General features: G+C 37.6%; 1 long non-coding RNA gene across 1 annotated transcript in view; it reads left to right on the top strand.

Moving 5' to 3' along the window:
- LOC122793743 overlaps window positions 1–14,693 on the top strand; it is a 137,756-nt gene that overhangs the window by 103,395 nt on the left and 19,668 nt on the right. The window contains exon 3 of the long non-coding RNA XR_006363524.1: window positions 13,841–14,005. This is a non-coding gene — a long non-coding RNA (uncharacterized LOC122793743). The remainder of the gene's footprint in view (window positions 1–13,840; window positions 14,006–14,693) is intronic.

The following is a 14,693-nucleotide window of genomic DNA, read 5'->3' as shown; positions in this document are numbered from 1 at the left end:
TTGAGTCAAGGGCTCAAGTCTATAGCTTCGGGACACAGTGACATTATACCATCAGGTGCTAACAAGAACAGTGCACCACCTACGGTAGATTGAGACCATGGTATGATCCGCAAACCAGATAGCGGAAATCAAACAGAATCCATGGACTTTTTTCAAACTCCACAGGCTTTGCGAACCCATGGTTCCGACAATCCTTCTACACAAGGAAATACCAATTACGCTATGCCACAGTCAACTTTTCAGGATTGGGTCCAGGCTAAGCCAAATTTTCAATTTAACGGAAGGGGTTCTACCATTACGGTTGATAGCTGTACTTTTTCGGATTCTTTGGCAGCATTACAAATGGCCCTATACAGGTACAAAAGTTTATAACTGGATAATCTGTACCTGCATGAATGTCTTAACAAACGGATAGTCCCTAAAGGACTCCATTTATATAAATATCCCAACAATGTGATTGTTGGTAGTGATTTTCACAAGGAACTGGTTATAGCCTTTGACAATTGCGGACTGGAAATAGTTCAGGCCATCATCAACAAAAACGAAAAAGACATTTGTATTTTACATAAAGATATTGAAAGATACAATGATGTTGTGACGAATGATTTGTTGTTCACTGTAGAACGAGAAAAGAAAAGGTATTATGATATTAGAATACAGGTAGACAAGAAATGTGATGAAATACTTACTAGAAAGTACAAGAAGCTTAATAGAGATATTAAGGAATACCAGGAGGGTCGGCAATACCCAGCACCTCCACCTATACGCTCTGGTTATTATAGAGAAAGACATGACAATATTTCTAATAATGATGATTTAGCATATGATGCAGATAATTTAGTGGAAGGGGATGGAGAGGTTAATGATAACAACTACGGACAGGAACCCCTTCCTAGGAGGTCTGAGAGAATATGAAATCAATGTAGCCATCAAGACTCCAACCATTTTTTCCCCGGGCAACTACCCCTACAGGGGGGAGGGGGTACAACATGAACAGGAAACAGAACAGGAATCAGAAATGGTAAATGGAATATCCTCTATGATTATGCAACAAGAAGGTGGCAATGTTTGTGTTCTTAGTAGAGTAGGTTATTATATATACAATTATAGTGACCTTTTGGTCACGGATACATTTTTTGATTTGTTTACAAAAGGTTTTAAGTATGTTCCACAAAGAAATAGCAATGTTGCCAAGGTCATTTTGGACCTTAAAACGTTTATCAGAAAACTTAATTTGGAAAACCTACTTGGAACCGCTACACATACTGACACCCTTACCCCCATCAGGTCTAGTACTTATAACCCCCCTATACACCCCCAACTAAGGAATCTTGAGAATAGAATTGAACAGCAAATTAGAAAAGCTACAAGAAATAACAAACATTCTCCCAATTTGACTATTGCTGAACATGATTTACTCCTTGAACTAAGCCACAACCCCAACATTAGGGTTATGGAGCCAGATAAGGGGGTGGCACAGTCCTTATGGACAAAATCATTTATGAAAGTAAAATGTATGCAGTTTTACATGATGATACACGTTACACATCTGTTTCTATCAATGAAATTCATATTTCATATAAAAAAATAGATTTGACCATTAAGGACTTATTGGACCAAGGTGTTATAGATTTCAGCACATATCGGTATCTAGAAAATGAGAATCCAAGGGTACCAGCGATTTTCGGGGTACCCAAAATTCACAAAGATATAGAAAATCCACCCTTAAGGCCTATTGTTTCTGCCCAGGGATCTAAGATTTCACCGCTTTCTAAGTTTCTGGATTGGAAACTTAAATCTTTGTGGGGTAGAGAGCAACATTTACTCAAAGATTCCTGGGAATTTCTGAGTAAAATTATTCTGGAGTTCAATGTTCCTAACCTACAGTTTCTCACCATAGATGTGATTCATCTTTTATCTGTTATACCTCATGAGAAAGAATTACTCTGGTTAGAAGAAGCCTTGAGGGAAGGACCACAGGCTAGTGACAACAAAATTTTTTTTAGTCATGGAATTGGCAGATTTAGTATTACATAACAATTTCATTTATTTTTCTGGTGAATATTTCAAACAGATATCCGGGGTGGCCATGGGTGCTAACTGTGCCCCTACCTATGCTGATATTATTTTGTCAGTGTGGGAGAAGAAGTATATAATTAATAGTGAATATAGGAACAACTGGATATTTTACTCAAGGTTTTTGGATGATATCTGCATATTTTGGACAGGTTTGACCAGTACTATAGGGGAATTTATGAATTATTTAAATTCCACCACTGATTTTTTGACCTTTACTCATCATGTCAATTCTGAAAGGGTCAATTATTTGGATACTGGTTTCAAATCCTCCATTTACAGAAAACCCACCTTTTCCAATAGTTATATCCATTACAACAGTTCACATCTTGGACATCAGAAAAAGGGCATTGTTAAGGGCCAGTTTGTAAGGGCCTCCTGTATGACATTGGATGAATTGGAATATCAATTAGAATGTTTTAAACTTACTGAGATGTTCCATGAAAGGGGTTACCCTGAACAATTTATTACTAGCATTCGTCAAGAGGTCCAGGAAGGTAGGAATACTAAATATCAACCTATTTTAGGTACAGGGAAGTTGGTAAAATCTAAAGGAAAGGTGGGCAACTTGAACTTAATCAAGGGTTCAACAAAGCATTTATTACTGAATATAGTGCCAATTTTGGCACTATCAGGAATATAATAGAACAAGAATGGGACACCTTTTGTGATATCACAGACCTTACTAATTTAAAAGGAAAAACAGTAAAAACTGTGTTCCGTAAGGGGAGCAACATCAAGAATTTATTGGAACATGAACCCAGTATAAATAGATTTTCCAACCAACGTAAGGGTACCTATAGGTGTGGAACATGTTTACAATGTAAATATATTTCCCACATGGATAAAATATTTCTTTCAGCAAGAAACAGATGGATAAGGGCAACAATGTTTTCAAATTGTAATAGTCAAAGGGTAATATATTTGGCGACCTGTCAAGTATGCCAAGCATTTTATGTTGGCAAAACTGAAAGACCTCTTAAGAGGAGGATATATGAACATACTTACGAAATACAGAAACAGAATTCTAACAATGCCCTTTATCGGCACTCATTGACATGTCCACAGGCCAAGTATGAGTTTTTTGTTGTAGAAACCATGGCCCGAGACAACAGGGGGGTCCCTGGGAGACAAGATTGGAACACAGGGAAACTTGTTGGCAGATTATATTAGAAGCCAACAAGAACCCTGGTCTAAATTATACTATATCTATTGTACCACTTCTTAAATTAAAAGCTGGGAGATTGTAATATTTTGCTTTCTTATGTTTCATTAAAACAAGTTCCCTGATGGTATTTCTTTTTTCATTTTTTTAAATACATATGTATTTTATATATTTTATATACATATATATTTATATGTTTTGGTATATTTTTAGGTAAGAATTACTTTTTAAAAAAAACACAATATTTACTCAGTGTTAGTAAAGGTGTTTGTATTACTTTAAATCTTAATAAATTTATTGGGTTAGTTGATTGCTATATAACATATAAATAGGGTTATGTTTAACCACTAAGTATCTGATGAAGTCAAAGATTTACGTTGACGAAAACGTTATTTTGTATTCTACTGATGTTAATAAAGTGAGTGGTTGCGGTCTTCTCCGGACTGATTTTTTGGATTTGCTTGGTTATATTTCATCAGCAGAGTCTCCGCTTTTGTTTTGCCTTGAACCAGGTCTCAGTCACTGCACAGATAACGATGTTCTCCATTTTAAGGAGTGCCTTGAGTGAGTGCATTTTGAGATTTAGACTTCTAGCATTGAGTAGCATTATCCTCAGTTTTTGCTTGCCTGTTCCTGTTATGGTGGCGAATTTGTTATTTGAACCCTGCCTAAAAAAGGCACTATAGGGGCAGCAAGAGCCTTAGCCAGTATTCAGAATCCCAGGGGCGACAGGTGCAGGCCATCTGTGGCAAAGCATCGTGGTCTGTCAACCATATCGTCCCAGGCAGACAGATAATGGATCCCCTTAGAATGACACCAGAAGCTTAGCCAATTGTTGAAGTTAATCATTTTGTCCTTGTACTGCGGTATCATTCTGGGCAATGGCAGAATGCTCCTCAGGGCTAGGGTCATACCTGCCTGGGTTACAATATCGGAGAGCTTCTCCATGTCATCCAGGGAGGTATGTCTCCGGTCATTCACACCAACATGGACAATGACAGAGTCTTATTTGTACTTGTTGTGGGGTGACCTGAGTGCGTGGGTTATGTGGAGGATCCTGGCACCCGACAGGCAGCTGACAGTAACCTTCTCCTTGTTTAGCCTGATGTGTGGGACATCAGTGTGCTTGACTATAGAGTCACCTATGAGTAGTGTGTTGGGTACGTTGTTTTGCCTTATTGGCTGTGGTTTATTGGCGCACTGAGTCTGTGGGCTATGTGTCATTTGGGTTGTGTTGGGGGATGGAGGTTGCTTGCGTTTCTGCTTTGTAGGTCTCTGTTGCTTAGACAGATTATTACTGAGAGCCTCTTTTGTGTTACTATGTGTGGATTTTGGTGGTGTAGATTTAGTGAGACTATGTGATGAGTGTGGTGTGGTGCAAATGTTTACCTTCTCCTAATGACTGTCTAATTCAGTCTTGGTTGGAGAGAGCTTTACCTCCAGTTTGGCTAGATAAGTGCATCTCTCAGAGGTTGTAGTGTTGGGTAATAGGAGGAGAGGGTTGTCTGTGTACATGAGACAATTTCTACATTGCCTCAAGATGCCCAGATTCATCAGATAGACAGGAGAGAACACTGGGAGCTGACCCTTGGACATGCCTGAATAAAAAAATATTTTCCTCTAGATAAGTGAGGAAAGTGAGTACAAGAGCTGTTTTTCTCTAAGCAAGTGAGAAAAGTAAGTACAAAAACTGTTTTCCTCTAGGTAATGAGGAAGATTGAGTGCTATAGTAATTAGTAGCTTATTTAGTGCTTACAAGTTCTGAACAAGTGCTGAGCATTAATAAGCAAATTTAAGTGCTAAAACTAAGAATCTGTTTCTGCACTAGACGAGTTACAGGACAGAAACAAGTGCAAATGCAGGCTTTCAAATCAGAAAGTTGAGAGAGATGGAAGATTGTCCAACTGGCCAATAACTACAATTTCTGGGCCAGAACCACTCCTTATGTGGTAGACAGGTTACCTAGTGCTTACCACTCCCACTGATAAGCTAGAAGGCTTCCCTCCAACACAGAAAGGCTTGGGGGGCTCAGAAGCTTACATACACTCCTGGATACAGCAGATCTGTATCTGGAACACTAGTTAACAGGAAAGGTAGGAAACAGGCTTACAGTTTTTTTTTTTTTGTTTTTTTTTTTTACAGAAGAGTAGCAAAAACAGTAGTAAAAACAATTCACATGCAGTGCAAGCTAGCACACTTGAGTATATAGCAATATTAGACCACGCACAGTTTAAAAAATGCAATTAAATTAAAAAGGATTAAAAGCAAGTGCAGAAAGAGATTATTAGTTAGAATGTGGTAAAGAGATGGGACTGGGGGAGTGTCCCAGATCAAATCTACAGTGGGGCGGGCAACTGCAAAAGCCACCAAATTTAAACTACAAACCAAAAATAGAAAGGGTGGGTGCGTGGGACAAAACAGAGATCTAAGCAACAATTAACAAACTCTATAACCAAAAAAATATACTCAGCTCTGTATATTTGCAGATAGTCTGTAAGGCAGTCTCTCAGAACACAGGTTCCAGCAATTTGAATGCAGCTGTTAATATACCAACTGAAGACATGGCAGAAAATGGGGGTGGGGGTGGGGAAAACAGTTTCAACAGAGATCTAAGCAACAACTAACAGTACAAACACTAAAACCAAAAAAATGTACTCAGCTCTGTATATTTGCCGATCAGTCTCTCAGAACAGTGAGACAACAGTTTCAACAGAGATCTAAGCAACAATTAACAAACTCTATAACCAAAAAAAATATACTCAGCTCTGTATATTTGCAGATAGTCTGTAAGGCGGTCTCCCAGAACACAGGGTCGTTTCATCCCCAATATGTTCCTGTCATGAAGTAGGCAACTAATATATATATATATATATATATATATATATATATATATATATGGGTCCACTTTTTAATCTCGAAATACTGAAATCTCGAATGTCTGTATTTTGAGTCCAGAATATCACAAGTGCAGTTTTTCGAAACTGCACTATTTTGAATCTTAGTTTATTGAATCTATGTTGGGTTTGTTGTGGTGTGTTAGCATGTGCTGTCCCTTTAACGGTTGTGTGGTATGGCAGCCGATGTTTGTTTCTGTTTGGAGATTCAGTTAGGTGTTCCGATTTTAAGAGTTTTAGTGTAAATTTAGTAATGTTTAATTGTTGTGGGGAGTTGTAGATGTAGAGTGGGGTACGTGGGTGAGAGTGTATGTGTGTGAGTGCTGATTGTAATGATTTTTGTACGTGTGTAGTGTGTTTGTGTGTGTTTGTGTGTGTGTGTGTGTGTGTGTGTGTGTGTGTGTGTGTGTGTGTGTGTGTGTGTGTGTGTGTGTGTGTGTGTGTGTGTGTGTGTTATTAGTGAGTATAAAAATGTCTGTAGTGGGAGTGTAGGACAAGTCAGGGAAGGTGTGTGTTCCTTTTATTTATGAGTTAATGCAACCTCTGAGTTGGTATATACAAGTAGCGGGGGTGTGGGGTGCAGGGGGGCTTGCTGCCCTGCAGAAACATATGGTGTTAATGGTTTTAGTTATGTGATTTTTTTTGTTGTTTTGGTGGGGGGGTATTTATTTATGTTTTATTACATTCGACATTGTGAGTGTTTGTGATTGTGTAGTTTTGTGTTTGTCAGGTTTCGGTATTTTAGTCTCGAAATACTGAAATTCAAGATTTCAGTATTTCGAGATTAAAAAGTGGACCTATATATATATATATATATATATATATATATATATATATATATATATATATATATAGATAGATATATACACACATACACACACACACACACACCACACACACACAACACACAAACGGGAAAAGAGAGGCAACCTGCAAGTGTGATATGTAATGCACACATTTGAGATATCATAGTAAATATGATAAATGTAAAAACATTCCTGAATTTGTAGAGTCAGGAATCTGCAATTATCATTATTCAAATGATATTTGTAGTCTTCTTAATCATCTTTGTCTCCAGCATTTGTACTTGCAATACAAAAACACGTAGAATGAAAAATCTAAAACCAGACAAATTATTACTTTAATACCAAACTAATCATTTAGTGTACAAGTTAGCTGTGCATGACAGAGTACATGATCAGAAACCATTATTAAGGACTTTTCCACTACCGTGGTAAAGTGAGTGTGTATGTCTGACTTAATATGATTCATAGGTTCTTATGTAGCCATTATGTGCTCAGCCAATTGAGCCCATAGTTCAGTAGAAGGACTACAAAAGATTGACCCGCGGAAAATTTACTACCCATTCATCTGTCATAGGTTCATAGGTAGGTACTAGGCTATTGGCACTAGGGCTTATACAAGCCCAGTCAAAAAGGCACCCTGGCTTTCGCCACCCAAGAGAATTAATTTCTTGTGCCCCTGTCAAGCAGAGCCACAGAAGTGATCTCTGGGGTGAATTTCCTATCTGCCATCCAATCAAGATTTTTCTTGAAGAGTGCTAATGAAGAGCTTTGTTTGATATAGATAGGTAGTTTGTTGCAGAGTATGGGAAGTCCCTGGGACAGGAATCTATCTCTCCAGTATGTTCTCTTTAATGTAATGACTATGTTTAGGTCCCTAGATCATGTAGCTCAGAGGGAATGGGATTTCTTTAAGTGGAGCATGTCCAACAGCTCTGGGTTTGACATAGCTTTGTATGTTAGGCAGAGATTGCCTCTAAGTAGGCAATATGCGATTGAGTAAAGCTGGAGTTTTTTGCGACTGTCTGCGTAGGACATCTGTTTGAGGCCGGTAATCCTCTTTGTGAGGTATTTCTGTGGCCTTTCCAGTTGTTGTAGATGTCTTGTGAGGTACATACCAAAAGGGGCACTGTATTCTATAATGGGTCTAATGAGTGACAAGTAGAGGGGAACAGTGACCTCTTTTTTCCTGGATGAGAAACCTTTTGTGATGAGGTGTGCCATGTAGAAGGATTTCCTGACTACTGTGGTGATGTGATTATTTATTCTTTTATTTATTTTACATTTGTTGACTGGGCTAGTCTAACTGGATATATGTCTATTTTCGGTAGAGGCCCGGGGAGATAAGCTCCGAGGAAGCAAAATACAATCACTTACACAAAAAATTAATGTGTACAATGAACATTGCAGGTACAGAACAGAGAAAAATCACAGAGGTCATTTGATTAGTTAGTACAATACAAAGTTAGTTGCAATACAACATGTAAAAAGATAGCAGCTGAGTTATATAAAGTATTAGTAAACCAGTTGTGATTATGAAAAGGTATATACAGTACAAGAGTAAAAGTAGTCTCCATTAATAAATTCTGAGGATGTGAGTAAAATATCTAGAAGGACTAGGTCAGTTGTTTCTAAGATAAGGAACAAGACTACTGAGAAGAGGAGGGTAGGCAGGTCCAAGTAAGAGCAGTAGTACATCAGTCAGGTTTAGTACAGGGGCACAACCAGTGTGTTCTGAGGAAAAGTTTCAGGTTGTTTTTAAAGAGTGATATAGAGGGAAGAGAGGAAAGTTCACCAGGAAGAAGGTTCCAGGATTTTCCAACAGTATTAGAGAAGAGAGAGTCCCCAGCCCAGTTGTTTGATTTACAAATATTTACAAGAAGTTTATGTGATGATCGTAAGGTCTTTAGATTGTTGTAGGGGATAATGAGGGTTGATAGTATAGGGGTATTGGTAGGAGGATGGTAGAGAGTTTTGTGGGCAATGGTAAGTTGGTGGAATTTAAGCTGATTTTGTAATTCAAGCCATCCTAGTTGCTTTACGTTAATACAGTGGTGGGTTCTGAAAGGGTTACCCGTAGCAAATCTGGCTATGTTATTGTAGGAGTTTTCCATTTTATTAAGGTTGTTTTTAGAGAGATTAGTATATATGGGTGAGGCATAAAGGAGAGTAGAAATTAAATGAGTGTGAGCAATAGTTATTCTTGCTGCAGGAGAGAGGAAGGGTTTGATCCTGTAGAGAGAGCCTAGTTTTCTATTGATTTTAGGGTATATTTTTAATATGGGTATCAAAGTTAAGGTTGTTATCTATGGTGATACCTAGTAGTTTGGTAGTTGGGTTTGGAGATATGGGAGTACTGTTATTGGATGTTACTGTGAAGTCTATTGAGGGGGACTTACAAGTAGGAGTGAAAAGGAGGAGTTTAGTTTTTTGGGGGTTCAGAAGGAGATGGCCTAGAGTAAACCATTGTTCAACTGTGTTAAAGACCTTTTGGGTAAGGGAGTGCAGTTCAGATATGGATGTGGCTGAGCATATAAGTGTGGAATCATCTGAGTATTGTATGCATGTAGCCTGGGGGATTGCTAGGTGAAGGTCGTTGATAAATAAAGAAAATAGGAGAGGTCCTAATATGGACTCTTGAGGGACACCTATGTTATCAGACAGATGGGTAGATAGAGTGTTATGCCAAAGAAGGGCCTGTTGTCTGCTGTCCAAATAGGATTGGAACCATTTTATAACCAATGTGTCTAGTGACAGAGATTTGAGGATATTTATAAGTATCTGGTGATTTACCATATCGAACGCCTTAGACAGATCTATAAACAGTGCAGAGGAAAGCATATTGAGGTTATGTTTTTTGTTAATGCAGTCAGTGAAGGAAAGAAGAGCAGCAGTAGTGCTGTGGGAAGGCCTGAAACCATGTTGAGAGTTGGAAAGCAAGTTATTTTGGATTAGGTGGTCTAGCAATTGTCTGTGGATGCAGTTTTTCATGATCTTTGCTAGGGGAGACAGTAGGGCAATGGAACGGTAACTGGAGAGTTCAGTAGAGTTACCTCCCTTATGAAGGGGGATAATATGGGAGACCTTCCATATTCTAGGGATGTGTCCTTCACTGATGGTTCTGTTGATAAGAATGGAAATTGGGTAGGCGATAGATTTGGCTCACTTCTGTAAATATTCAGCGGGTAGTTGGTCTGCTGAAGGAGTACATGGTTTCAGTTTTTGGATAAGGGCAAGAATATATGTAGTTGGGACTGGCTGGAGGAGAAATGGAGGGGGTGGGTTGGTATCAAAGGAGAGACTACTGTCCACCTGCGTCCCAATGTATCTTATCACACTTTCAGTGTTAAGTAGACTACTGCCTATGTGATAGTTCATGGGTACAGAGCTTTTATCAAAAGGGATGACAATGGACTTTTTGGCATTGAGCTTGAGGCCATGCCTTTGACACCAGGCATCTGTCTCAGTGAGGCCCTTTTGTAGGATGTCCACATTGTTAGGAGTTTCGATTATTGCTCCTAGTTTGCAGTCATCTGTGAACTTCGTTAACCAAAGACCTTCTGTGTTAGCCTGTATTTCAGAGAAGTAGATACCAAACAGTAGAGGACAAAGGACTGAACCCTGTGGTACTCCACTTGTCACTGGTCTGAAGTCGGATTTGGAGTCTGCTACTTTCACAGTGTGGGTTCAGTCAGTGAGCCAGTTGGAAACCCGTCTTGTGACATAGGGATTTATACCTAGTTTAGTGAGTTTATCTATAATTCCAGAGTGGGGGATGGTGTTGAAAGCCTTGGCGAGATCTAGATAGGCTGTCTGAACCACCTTACCCTCATCTACGGCTTTGGTAATCACTTCAAAGAAGTCTTTCAAGATTAACTTTACAAGTAAACAGGATGTGAAGTTCCTTGACATATAGTAGAAGTTTGTTTGAAATGTAGAGCAATACATCAAAATATAAATCTATCATGTTATGTTGTTTTAATTCACTGATTAAGATTTAGGTCCCTACTGTGGACATTTGAGGAAACATTTGTCCTGCCGAGGTACAGAAGGTCAAGGAAAGCAGGGTTATTCATGACATGATAAGCTAAATACAGATCACCTTCAAAGAGCTGATAGGAAATCAAGTAAATGGACTGAGGGCCTGGGATATTCTTAGCTAGGAATTCTGAGGTCCTTCAAATTATGTGATATGTTCTAACAGGTAGATGTAAAGGGAGCATTACAGTCTGTAATAAGAGATGACTATGGGGGACTTCTTTGGATCTAGAGGAATTACCTTTGGAAATAAGCTGAGCAAGATAAAAGGATGTCCCAGCTATTGTGTAGACATGATGGTGAAAAGATAGTGAGTTAGATACAAAGGTACCAAGACCTTTGATGACCACGTCAGTTTAAAGCGATGTATCAATACTGTTTCTTCATTTACTCTTTTTATATTTTACTTTTAATTTATTTATTTTTTGCTGTACCACCCAAATAGTAGAGTACAACACTGTACATATAGAAGACTGAACAAAGTTTTAGTTAAGTGTCCCAGAATCCTAAAATACCACCAACAAACCATCTTTTGGACTTTTGGACCTTTATGCCCACATACAATCAAACTTCAAAAGTCATCCATGAAATTTTCACAAACTGCTGTCTCATAGGTGGGAGGTTGGCATAATAGTTAAGGTATTTACCGCACAGACACAAAGTGCAGGGTTTGATTCTCACATATGGTAATTGCTTAGGCTTAAAATGGCTCACAAGGGCAATTAGCCTAGTAAACTATGAACCTAATCTATCATAAAAATAAATAAATAAATAAACACAGGCCAGCATTTGTTTAATGGAAATTAAGTATTCTTTGGTAAAGGTATGTTCCATATTTCCAAAGTAAGTCTCACTGTAATAGATGGCAAAAGGTAAATTGATCACCTTCATTGAACAATCATTTATATCACTTCCACTTACTTTTGTGTATGTGTGTATATATATATATATATATATATATATATATACAGAGAGAGAGAGAGAGAGAGAGGCAGTTTACTGCTGCTAATCAATAATCTTACACTACAACCATATATGGAATCGAGAACCCTAGCTTCCAAATTGGAACCAACAAAAACTTCTAGAACTGACTATCCAAGTCATCTTCTCAGGGGCCCAGTCAGCTTCTGAGAAATATTTTTTTTGTATTATTTTTGATCTGAGCATATTTATGATAACTCTTCCAAATAAACTGAACAGGAAGCTCCTGTTTCTATATATACATATTCAGGGTTATCTGTGTGTGATTGGAAGTAACTTTGCTATAATTTGCTTTCTTTCAGATACTGAATCATTTGTATCTACAATCCAATGAAATAAACTATTCTTTTTGCTGTATTAATTACTATATCCTTAACAGTGTGGCAGTTAGTTCAGAAGATTAAGATTATGAACTGTTAACAGACTGCTTCCTTTGGTCCAGGGTTTGAAATCTTCAGCCTCCATTTGCCTACTGTATGACTTTGAGCAAGCCACTTAACCGGAGAGTGGTCTGGGACAACTGGGAAATTGGGCTAGCCTTCTCAATGGTCTCCTGACCACATGCCTAGTAACAAAGAGAGTATTGGCTTTATTATTATCCAGTGTTTCCAAATTCGGTGACACAATCTCATCAGTCAAGAATAGACGCATAAAAAAGTTACCATGTACTTTGGATAGCCACTCTTTTCCTGTAGACTGAAACTGTGGAAATAGAGTGTATGAGATGAATGCATTGTTTTCCTTGGTAACTAAGCCATGTTTTCATGCTCCTTTACATACTGTAGATCCACAAATAGTATAGAATACATTCTCTCTGAGCAGTACAGTTTTGTTTCTGAACAGTACAGTTTTGTTTCTGTTATTATATTGTTCACTACTCAGTTATAATACTTAATCCAGATTTGTACAAACTGAATTAACTGTAGGTCTAGCATATTATAGCCTTCCTGCTATGCTGATACGGAATTCATGGGCTAACCTGTCTCCAGACAAATTTCCTCCAAATGTACTTTATTTTTATGAAGACATTTCTATGTGTGGGAACCAAAGGCTTTTTTACAAAGTATTCCACACTGGAAGTAGATTTTATTTATTTATTTATTTACATTTGTTGACCAGGAGTGTCAGACTGGACGTAGGTCCATTTTCAGTGGAGGCTCAGAGAGAAAAGCTCCACAGTTAAAATAAACAGACAGTAGTTACATTGGATTTCATAGCGATTAACAATTTACATAGCAATTACTTACAACATATTTACAGATGAAGAACATAGTACATCAGTAGACAACTAGAATATTTATCTGTGAAGTACATAACAGACATTAACAAATGTTACAATAAGAAGTTCCTGCTGTATAATAAGTACTAGCCTTATGAGCATCTGAGCTTGCTATAATCAAGGTAGTTAGTGGAGTGGAAAGAAAGGTAGTGGTTGGATGGGGTGGATGATATTAGAGTGGGAGTTGCAAGGGCATAGCCAGCATGTTTATAGGTGCGCTTTTAGGAAAGTTTTGAAATTATAAAGTTAATTCACCCTACAAATGATAGTTTTAAAATATCCTCTGTTACACACATCAGTCATCGCTTTTGTTATCTGATTTAGTTCTGGCTGGTTTAATAACTGTATAAAACTATCTGGCTGGTTTGATAACTGTATAAAGCTCTCTGGCTGGTTTGATAACTGTATAAAGCTCTCTGGCTTAGGCTGGAGTATAATTAGTACAATTTGGAGTAAAAGAAAACATTTTGTATTTAGCTGAGTTTATTTTGTGCCCTGTCTGCCAGTAGAAAGAAATGTGTTAGTGCATCTGTTACTGTTCTTATTGTCAATAATATGCCATCCTCATAAACAATATTTTTTATTGTTTCATTAATTTCCATAGGAGCAAGAAATGGATCAGCCACTAAGTAGTGGATTCAAGACCAGTATGGACACAGTAGGCAATAGCGGACAGCCCTGATGCATTCTCTGAACTTGAGCTCTTATCTGACCTTCTAAACCATAGACCTGATGTCGAATTCTTATTTTGGATTACAATTCATTAATGGTAATAAAATATTTTGATTTAGTCAGTTGTTGAGTCATGTTGCACATATTGTCTGGAAAATTTAAATTTTGTCAAAGAAGAAATAAATATTGTTATTCAACATGTCAAATGCTTTAAATGTATCAACCTAGCAAAATGTTGGAAAGGGCTCTGTTGACTATATCTTTAAACAGAGGTACAATTTACGTGTAATACTCATTTTGCTGTGGTCATACTCTTATCTGGTATAAAACCAAACTGTGATAAGTGGAAATGCTGTTTTACAAATCTTAAAAGATAATTATGTATTATTTTTGTACAAAACCTATAGTCACCATTGGCCAATGCAATTAGATGATCATTTTCTATCGGACTTCTTTCCTGCCGTGAGGTTCAAGATCAACTTGGCTAACAAAAATAAAGATCTATCGTCATAATTGGGGTTCCCATATAATTTACTGCAGAGAGTAAATGTGGTGCAAAGAAGACGATGTTTAATAAAATTCATTGAAGAGTATATAACGACCCAGAGATTAACATCCTTACCTGACTAAACAGTTTGAAGTTGTTTTTTCATGGGTAAAACATCAACCTCATAAGCAGTATGTTTGTATGTGAATGAGCTTTTGGTTTCTTTTTTTATATTTTTCTATTTGCTGGTAAACTGGAGTGAAGAAATTCAAAAATCTTTGTAGAATTTGTGATGGCT

Source organism: Protopterus annectens, chromosome 2.part0 (assembly GCF_019279795.1).
Source record: "Protopterus annectens isolate FY-2018-M chromosome 2.part0, PAN1.0, whole genome shotgun sequence".
Taxonomy (NCBI): Eukaryota; Metazoa; Chordata; order Ceratodontiformes; family Protopteridae; genus Protopterus; species Protopterus annectens.
The sequence above is the reverse complement of the archived record's forward strand: the minus strand, read 5'-3'. Positions and strand labels throughout refer to the sequence as shown.